This window comes from Melozone crissalis, unplaced genomic scaffold, assembly GCF_028551555.1.
Source record: "Melozone crissalis strain CALT ecotype California unplaced genomic scaffold, PUWL_Pcris_2 ptg000277l_1, whole genome shotgun sequence".
Taxonomy (NCBI): Eukaryota; Metazoa; Chordata; class Aves; order Passeriformes; family Passerellidae; genus Melozone; species Melozone crissalis.
In genome coordinates, this window is record NW_026536031.1 from 280,111 (window position 1) to 289,946 (window position 9,836).

A 9,836-nucleotide genomic window follows, 5' to 3' on the forward strand; every position below is an offset into this window, starting at 1 on the left:
GTGAAGGAAAAAAGGGAAGTTTATTTTCTGACTCCAATATTTATAGTTTTACAAAAGTGACAGTGGACTGGAGGGTGACAGTGACACCTCTCCAATGACACTGGTTAAACCAAGAGTCCATCAACTCTCTCCTCCTCCATCAAGGAATGCAAAACAATGAGTTATTTACAGAAAGTGTGTGAGAAAGTTCACTACAAGAATGTCAACATCAGAAGGCATAGAAAATCCTAAAAAACCAGGGTGACACACCCCTTGTAGTTGTATGTCTGTTTTGATTACTATTATTGTATTATGGCTTACCTTCGAGGAAAATCTGTCCATAATTACCTCACCCTTTGCTGCTTTCTTTGCCTCTCCATCCGCCAGCTCATTTCTTTCCTCCAATTTTAAGCTCACTCTCTGGTGTGCCTTAATATGCTTTTTCAGGTAGCTGAACTGCTTCCAGCAGCCGGATTGTCTCTTCTTCCCTTGTGAGGTCAGCAGTCCCCTCTCCTTCCAGATGGCTCCATGCGCATGCACGACTCTGAATGCTTTTTGCTGTTTCTAAGGCATGGGTCAATGCATTTATCTCAGCCTTCTGTGCAGAGGTACCTGTTGGTAAGGGTCCAGACTCTATTATCGCTCTGCAGGTAGTCACTGTGTACTTTGCATGTCGCTTTCCACTGGCAATGTAGCTGCTCCCGTCAGTGAGCCAGGTCTCTGCATCGTCCAAAGGAGTGCCCTTTAAGTCTGGGCAGCAGGAGTAGGTAGCTTCAATGGTCTCCAGGCAGTCATGGTGTACTGCTTCTCCTTGATTCCCCTGAGAATAAAAGCTGGGTTGACAATATTAGTCACCACTATCTCTACATCATCTTGCTCTACTATGATGGCCTGGTGTTTCAGAAACCTCTCTGGTGAAAGCCTGTGGCCACCCTTTACTTCCAGTACTACGGACAATGTGTGGGACACTAGCACAGTCATTTTTGTCCTAGGGTAGACTTGGGTGCTTCTTGAGTATTCAGCACAACTGCTGCTACACCTCTGAGGCAACCTGGCCATCCTTTGGCTGTTGCATCTGGTTGCTTAGAGAAGTAAGCAACTGCCCTTCGGTATGGACCCAAGTCCTGAGCCAGTATTCCCAGGGCAATTACTTGCATGGGAAAATAGAAAGAATGGTTTACTTACATCTGGAAGTCTCAAGGCTGGAGCTGACATAAGGACACTCTCTAGCTGGTGAAAGGCCCGTGTGGCTCCTTTTGTCCACTAGAGATCTCTGTTTCCATCGGCAATAAGAGCATAGAGGGGTCTGACGAGCAGTGCATAGCTATAAACCCACAGCCGGCACCACCCTGCCATGCCTAAGAAGGTTCGGAGTTCCTTTGTTGTCTGGGGTTTTGGGGTTTGGCATAGGGCTTCCCTGCCTTAAAGCCTGCTGCTCAGCACTCACTTCTTACCCCAGGTAGATTACCTTCTGTTTCACTACCTGTGCCTTTTTCTTTGAGACTCTGCATCCTTGGAGTCCTAGGAAATTCAAAAGGCTTACCATCCAGGCTTCCCTCGTCCGAGTGGCTACTAGAAGATCATCCACGTACTGCAACAGCCTCCTTTCCTCTTGTGGAGCTTCCTGGGACTCTGGGTCTTTGCAAGCTGTTCTCCAGTCAGAGTGGGGAATTTTGAAGCCTTCAGGCACATGGACTATGTGAGCTGTCTTTCAATGCAAAAATTTTCTGGCTGGCTTTGTGGATAGGGAGGCAAAAGAAGGCATCTCTTAGGCCTAAAACAGTGAACCAGGTTAGCTCAGGTGTTAAACAAGTTAGTAAAGTATATGGATTTGCTACCACAGGGTATAAATTCTGTGTTATCTTATTGACAGCCCTCAATCCAGTACTATCAATTATTGGGCTGATTCCTTCTCTATCTTCCTTTTGAGGGTACTACTCAATTCTCACTGGTTGTGTTCTTTCCTTAAGCTTGATTACTATGTGGGGGCATTTTTCACCCTCCCTGGTACAGCAGAGGCCCATACCCTCAAAAACACTTATTTACTTATTCTAGTATCTCTTTACTAATGTCTTTCTTAATTTCAATGGCTGTTAATGTTAAGCCTAACATCTTTATATCATTTGCCTCCAGAGTAACCTTTCTCATTTGAGAATGTTTAGCGAATTGAGCGAATTGTACAAAAGCTTCTAAGTACACATAGTACACATGTTACTTTAAGGGTATGCAAAAGCATGCCTTCTCAGACTGGCCAGTTGTTCCCCACACTACAACCTAAACATTCTCCACAAGTACTAAAGCTTTATTTAAAACTGAATATATGGCCCTTGTGTTGACTAAAATTCTACCCTTTTCTTTCTTCTGATCTCACTGCCTCTTGCAGAGGGGCCTGTTACATCCTAGTTCTGGATGAAATTGAACTGCCAGGAGGGGGATGGGTTCGAGTGGGTATATTTTGGAGCCTAAGCCTTCTTCCCTTTTGGGGAGGTCATCTTTATCCTTCCTCCCTTACCTTAGGAGGAGCCTTTACAAATCATATGTACTCATTTTGTGAACTGTAATCACTTTGCATTTCAGCATGATAATCTTTGTTTGACTTCATATGTTGATATCTTATGCTGCATGCTGAACAACACATTTGATTTGCTTTCTCTTTGCCTTGTTTTCCTTTTCAAGGGCCAAGACCAGAAGGCAGTCTGATCTCACAGTCTCTTTGCCATTCTGGGTGATTTCTTAAAACAAAAAGACATATCAGCATACAAAACCCCATCCCATTTACCTTCCTATTTTAAAACAGTATTAACTGCAATGAAGTATTATAAATCTTCTTATTTTCTGAGCTGCTCCTACTGGCAGCCTTCTCCCAGTGAGCCCCTCCTAAAAGGGGCTAGTTGAGCAACCTCTTTGCTCTGGTCAGTTCTCATTATCTCTTTCTCTTTGCCCTATCTCGCTTCCACCCAATCTTCTCTTTACAAAGCTTCACAACAGTTTCTCAGTCTTCCTCCTACACACACACACAGCTCCAGGTGGCAGGTGTCAGATGTGATTTCTCACACACGAGCTTTAAGATCTTAGGTTCTGAATCAGCTTGATCAGAAACCTTTAATTTACACTCGGGGCATGTGCCCTGACGCTTTTTAGAACAGCAATACCAGCGTTTCTCACAAACACCGCACTGCAATAATACCCATGCAGCATGCCAGCCTCTTGATGCACCGAAGGAATTGCCCACAGAGGCAGGCTGTTCTGTTTATTACAGAGAACTCTAAATCCCTACAGCAGGCTGTTGCCAGTCCAGACTTACTATAGTGTTGGAGAGTTTTTCAGGAATGACTTAAAGAAAAGGCCATGAGACATACAATTGAGAGAAAAGTAAGAGGGAAAAGTAAAAGCAGTTTCTAACAGTTCTCAGCCTTCTGATTTGTATAAACAATTAGACTCTCTCAGGCATCATTCTATAAACAATGGAGTTCTCAGATTGTCTTCCCATAACAAGCAGAACACCGTCTCTGGGAAGGCCTGCCATCCTGAGAACAGATGTAGAAGTTTTGGGAACACTGGTTTCTGTTTTAGTTTCTGGTTTCTGTTTTGGTTTCTGTTTTTTAACAAACAATTGTAGGTATTCTAAAACAAAGGGAGTGGTTAGAAATTTCTTTGTTAGCCTATCACGAATCTGGGTTACAGAATATTCATGGCGTTCGTTAGCACTGTTATTTAAGGTGATTGATTGATCAATAAAGTTGGAGTTCGATGCATCAATCGGATAGTCGTGTCTCCCTTCACTTCAATACTATAGTACCAGCTGAAGTCTCATAAACTCATTCATCTCTTCTATCTAAACTCCATTTTACAAAATATCAGTCCTTCCTAGTTCTCTTCTTGCACAATCTAATTAAGCACTGTGTCTACTTACACTCGTTTTACTGCCTTGCAAAAAGGCTGTGCTTGTCACAGCAGAAACTCTGATACGCCCACAGACACAGACACACGCACCCCCCCCCCCTTTATCTCAAATTCACTACAGCCAGGGCTTGAATTGCTGTGAGGGGAGAATTCTTGGAATTCCTTTAATTTGCTTTACCGTAGTTAAACATAAATCACCATACCATAGTTCTTCTGTGTAAAATGCTACTCTTGTTGCAAACAAAATCTTAAAATCTCCACAAACACCACTATACAATCCGAGAATCAAATTACCACAATGCAGTGGAAGAAAATCACCACACAAAATCACTGGGAAAGGGCATATCTCTCAAAGTGCTCACTTTCCTCAACACAGCACAGCATACCATAATTCAGCATTTACTCACATCAGTTTTCCCTGGACACAATCAAAATAAAGGACACAGTCCAGAGATCAAGTCCAAACATTCAGGGCAAAGGAACTCTCTGAGCTCGTACTCACGGTTAAAATGTACCAAATCTACACAAATCACTACATTTAAACACAATAAATACCGTCACTGACGTTTCTCCACCTGCTTCTCCGCGGGACACTTCTCTCCCTGCCCCCACAGCCTGCTGCAGCCGGCGCCTCAGGCCTCACTCGGCTGCTTCAAACACGGGTGGTACTCACTCCCCCGCACTGTAGGGCACTGTAGATCTACTCTCTTTTATACACCATACACTTATACACTTGCACGATTAGAAACACAGTGCACTGACCACACAATGCATTAACCATACAGTGACACAGTGTTTGACACACACACGCATATAGAGATTCATTCGACCCACCCCCAGGGTCGCTAGCGGCTGCTCTATCAGACAATGAACCCCCAATACAGTGTCCGGACACTACACACATACACACACATAGAGGTCCACTCGACCCACCCCCAGGGTCGCTAGCGGCTACTCTATCAGAACAATGAACCCCCCTCCCCCCCCCCCCATCTCTAATCCAGCTGCTCCACCAGCTACACCTAGACGTCTCTGAGTGATTTACTCCCTAACTCTCTTTTCCCCCGGGGGCCCCTCAGTACATACCGTATTCTCCTCCGCAGGCCAGCAGGTCCTTGTGTGTCCTCGCAGGAAGCAAGTCGAGACGAGCAGAGGCCCACCAGGAAAAAAATCGTAGGGAACGCCTTGGAGGTCTGTCTATCCCCCCACCCCTGCAGGGACAGAGAACTCCTGCCTTGGCTCACCATAATGTTTTGCGGAGAAAAGAAGAAAACTCTACAACTTTGTCAAAGTTGTAAAATTGGTATGTTTATTACAGTGATGGATGCATGTGGAGATTGCTCTCTTCAAAAAAGGCATGCGTACCTCTGAGAACTTCAGGTCTCTTTTTATCTCTCTCTTAAATACATATGCATGCAGTTTCACAATAGGTTCGCACATATTCATTTTTATGGGTTTCGTGTGACATTTACCACTAGTTCCTTTATATCAGAAAAAATTCCGAGGTCAGGTTGACTTGCCCTTATAGCACTCTCTGTCTCCTTCTATCATCTTCTGTCTCCCCCCTTTATCTCTGTCCTTCGCTGAAGTAACTCCACTGAGCTTAGACCTTGCAGTCTAGCTAAATAACTATGGTTTCTAACTACAGACTCAACTCAAAAATGTACATTTCACTTAAATTAAAATGGATTTCTATCCTGGAAAATTTTCACTTTACTTCACTCACCTTGGGCTCTGCCTCGAGCTGTGCAAATTCCATCAGTGCCAGCAGGCAGAGCTTGGGGTGAGGGGCAGAGGGAATCAGCCCAATTCCTGCCCCAGGCAAAGGACCCAGGTACATTGTCCACACTTTGCCCAGCAGTGTTCATTTGCATTTCTAAAACTCCTCTGCAGGCTGCCTGGAATGAAGCTTCTCTTCCAGGGCAGCCATCTGGTGAGTCACATGTGGCCCCCCCCAGAATCTGCTTTTTTAAAAAAAAGTATTAACTATTTATGTTCAAAGTATTACAGTTAAATCTCTTCGATTTTGCAAAATGCAACATAAAGGAGAATGTGGGAAAAATCCAGACCAAAACTTGATTCTCACACTTCTGTCCCAAACCTACCTGGCAATATAAAGTGGGAATATTATGAAAAATTTTTGTCATGCTGTAATTTTTTCACTGAAACTTCATGGAAAACAAAAACTCTCCAAGAATCTCTTTAGTGTTAGAGAGTCAAAGCATTCCTTGGTTCTAGCCAGGATGTGCAACAGAAATAATTTCTTTCACAAATAGCCCAGCTGTGCAGAGAAAATCATTCCATGCCATGTGAGTTTTCCTAAACTTTATGTAGTCTGAACCAGTCTAAATCCACTGCTTTAATGTTCATTGCTTCCAAGTTGTGTAAGTTTTCAGTATTTGGTTTCCTGTTGGACCCGGATTCCTTCCCCTCTGATGTGAATTCGGTCTCCACACTCCTGGATTTCCTTCTCAGCCTTTTCCAGCCCAGGTGTCTCCAGCTCTGCCGGGGGCAGTGCCTGGGGTAGCTGTTGGTTGCTGTTCGCTGCTGGGTATTCCCAGTCTGTTCGAATGTTAAACTCATCTCCATTGAGTGGTATAACATCCCTTAAATAAAACCTTGAAAATTCCTTCCCAAACTCAAAGACAAACCAAGCCTGAGCAGAGAAATAAGATTTAAAAGGATCAAAATCGGTACATTTTGCAGCAGTGCAATGGCAGGCAGCCCAGAGTGTGGGTGTCAGTGAGTCCCAGAGTGGAATTGTGCCGTGGTGTTCCCCAGCAGCTGTGGCAGTGCAGGCCCAGCCAGCGCTGAAGCTGCAGCAGTGGCAGCAAGGCTTGGCCCCAGTGGCTGGAGATGGCAGAGGAGGGTGGCCAGGATTGCAGAGGATTCCGGCCGAGGATCTGTGGGCAGACGCAGGGGCTTGGCCCGCTGTGGAGCCCTGGCTGCTGCTGCGTTGCCTTCAGGGCAGGCTCAGGGGCGGCCTCCCATCCTCCTGCTGCGGGCGGGAAGTGCAAATCTGCGGGGCTTCAGAGCCCTTGAGGCCAGGCTGAGGGGTCCCCCGTGTAGAGCTGTGCTGGCGGCTGTTTGTGGCCTCAGGGACACTTGGCATGGGCCCCTTGGCCACCAGTGGTGCTGCTTTGCACTCCTTAGGCAGGAGCCGATGTCCTGGCTGGGTGTTGGCAGCAGCAAAGTGCCAGGGCAGGCTGTGTGCCAGCCCAGCTTGCTGTGGGAGAATGTGCCTTGATATCTGCTCCAGTGGTTGCTGAAGCAGTGAGAATTGCTTTTGCCCCCCTGTTAGGTGCCATGGTGTCAGCAGAAGATGTTGAAGCCTTCCTGCTCAGGGCATTTCAGTGCCAGGCTCTCACAAGCAGCCACAGCTCCGCGGGTTGAGCTGAGCACGGGGCGGTGACCTGCGCTGTGTCTGATTCCCCTTCCTTCCCTCCCCCAGAACAGGCTATTGCTTTTAGACACCACTTGTCCTGGTTGCTTCAGAGTACTTTGGAGAGGCTCCATATCTAATTTTCCCTATTTTCCTGGGGCTGCCACCACTTCTGGGTTCACTTCAGCATGGGCCTCATCAGACATTTGACACAGAGTTACAACAGAACCGGCCTCTGTATCCCTTTTTATAATATTTATTTGTGTTACGAGTTTAGTGATCAAATCCCTTCCCAGTAAATCATGATAACAATTAGGAGCAAATAAAATTTCACGCATTTCAAACCCATCTCCCGGATCTACTAAAAGTGATTGAATGAAACCATACATCTTTCCCACTTATCCCCTCACTAATGAAACATATTTTTAGCATTTTCCCCCCCTTAGGTCTAAGATTTAGAGTGGATTTAGAGACCCCTGTGTCCGTCAGGAAATGTCTCCTCTCAATGCAGACCCACCCTGAATGTTCCCAAGGGCTGCAGTGTGGAGGGTCCCTGGTGTGATGGGAGCTGTGACAGCCCTGCCAATCCATGTCCATCAAGGGGTGGACTTGCTGGTCCTGAGGGTGCTGCTGTCTGTGCTTGCAGTGTCCTTGTGCCCTGCAGCTGGAGCCCTGGTTCCTTGCTATTGAAATGAAGGGGTGAACGACCATTCTATAATGCATTGAACTCCAACTTTATTGATCAATCAATCACCTTAAATAACAGTGCTAACGAACTCCATGAATATTCTGTAATCCAGTTTCATGATAGGCTAACAGAGAAACTTCTAACCACTCCTCTTGTTTTAGAATACCTACAATTGTTTATTAAAAACAGAACCAGTGTTCCCAAAACTTCTTCATCTGTTCCCAGGATGGCAGGCCTTCCCAGAGACGGTGTTCTGCTTGTTATGGGAAGACAGTCTGAGAACTTTATTGTTTATAAAGTGATCCCTGAGAGAGTCTAATTGTTTATACAAATCAGAAGGCTGAGAACTGTTAGAAACTGCTTTTACTTTTCCCTCTTACTTTTCTCTCAATTGTATGTCTCATGGCCCCTTTCTTTAAGCCATTCTTGAACTAAACTCTCCACACCTTGCCAGGGGCTGTTTGGGTGGGCTCTCCCCTGCTGAGGAGGGCAATGCCTCTGCCAGGTGCTTGTGGCCGAGCCCGTGCCCTGGGTGCTGGGGCCCCCTTGGGCCCTGGGGTTGATCCCTCAGGGGCTGTAGGAACTGTCCCCTGGCCTTTGCCTTCAGCTTGGCCTTTTGCTGCTCCCTGCTTGCACTCACCTGCTCACTTTGTGCCCAAGTGCTGCAGGGCCTTCTTGTGCCCCTCCTGCAGCCCCCTCAGTGCCTGTGGGTGCTTGTCTTGCTTTACAAGAGAGGTGTCTGCTCGGGAAGGCAGAAAAAGCCTCTCTTGGAATGGAGAATGGAAACCCCCTCCCTCTTAATTTCTAGATCAGTGAAATCAAGGGACTCTCAGGCAAAGATATGGGAATAGGAATACCAGTTGTTTACTAGTGTGTATAATAAAGCAAACAAACACCAACAGCTGCGGCACTGACAGCAAACAGAGCCCGGACCCAGTCCCGGCCTTTGGGCTGCGGCGCTTTGCCCTTGGGCGCAGTTCCGGGCACGGCCGGCAGGGGCGCTGGTGGCTCCCGCGGGGCGGGGCAGCGCATCCCTCCCATGGGAACCTCTCTGAACGGAAATAGAGCAATGCCTTCATCTAACTCTTTCACTTTTTTACCTTCTATAGCCTTTCTCCCATGTTTTGAGAAAGAATTTGGAGAGGGCTGCCTTTTAACTGAGCTCCTAGTGTTTCAATAAGGTGCTTCCTGTAGAGAGACAGAGTTTCCCTGAACAGCCGGAGCTGTGGTTACCAAGGGGACGTAACTCAGAGCAGGACGGGGTCAGGGGAGGATATCCCGCCGAGGCTCGGTGGGAGTGTGGGCAGGGTCTGCTGCCGGAATCAGCAGAGGGGGATCTTCCCGTGGAGCCCGAGGCGGAGCGTGGGTAGCCCCCACATGGCTGATGGCGGCTGATCCGGCAGCTGCCGGCAGAGCAAAGGCAGGTGGGAGAGCCTGGCAGCAGCGGCGGTGCCCAGCGCAGGTGGCACGGGCAGGGCAGCCGGGGATGGGATGGCTGGGACCCCCCCTGGATGCGGTGGGCGCGGTGACCTCGGAGCACACGTCAGGACAGAGCAACCCCCATCTTCCCCAGCATGGGCGGCAGAGCGGCCGCGGGCCAGGCAGTGGGAGCAGGGCACACAAATTGAGCGACAGCGCCGGGGCAGGTGGAGCTGCCCTGGGCAGTGAGGCCGCACCTGGGATGGAAACCGGGGCAGGCGGAGCTGAGGCGGGCAGCGAGCCGGGACCCGGGACAGGCGCCTGGGCCGCGAACGGAGGGGGCAAGACCTGCAGAGGATCCCACTCTTTATGATTTTTCCTCGTGTTCCCTTCCCTTTCATTTCCCTTTGTCTTTTCTTGTTTTTTTCTCGGAGGTTTTTCATACTTTAAAGATTTTTATTCTTC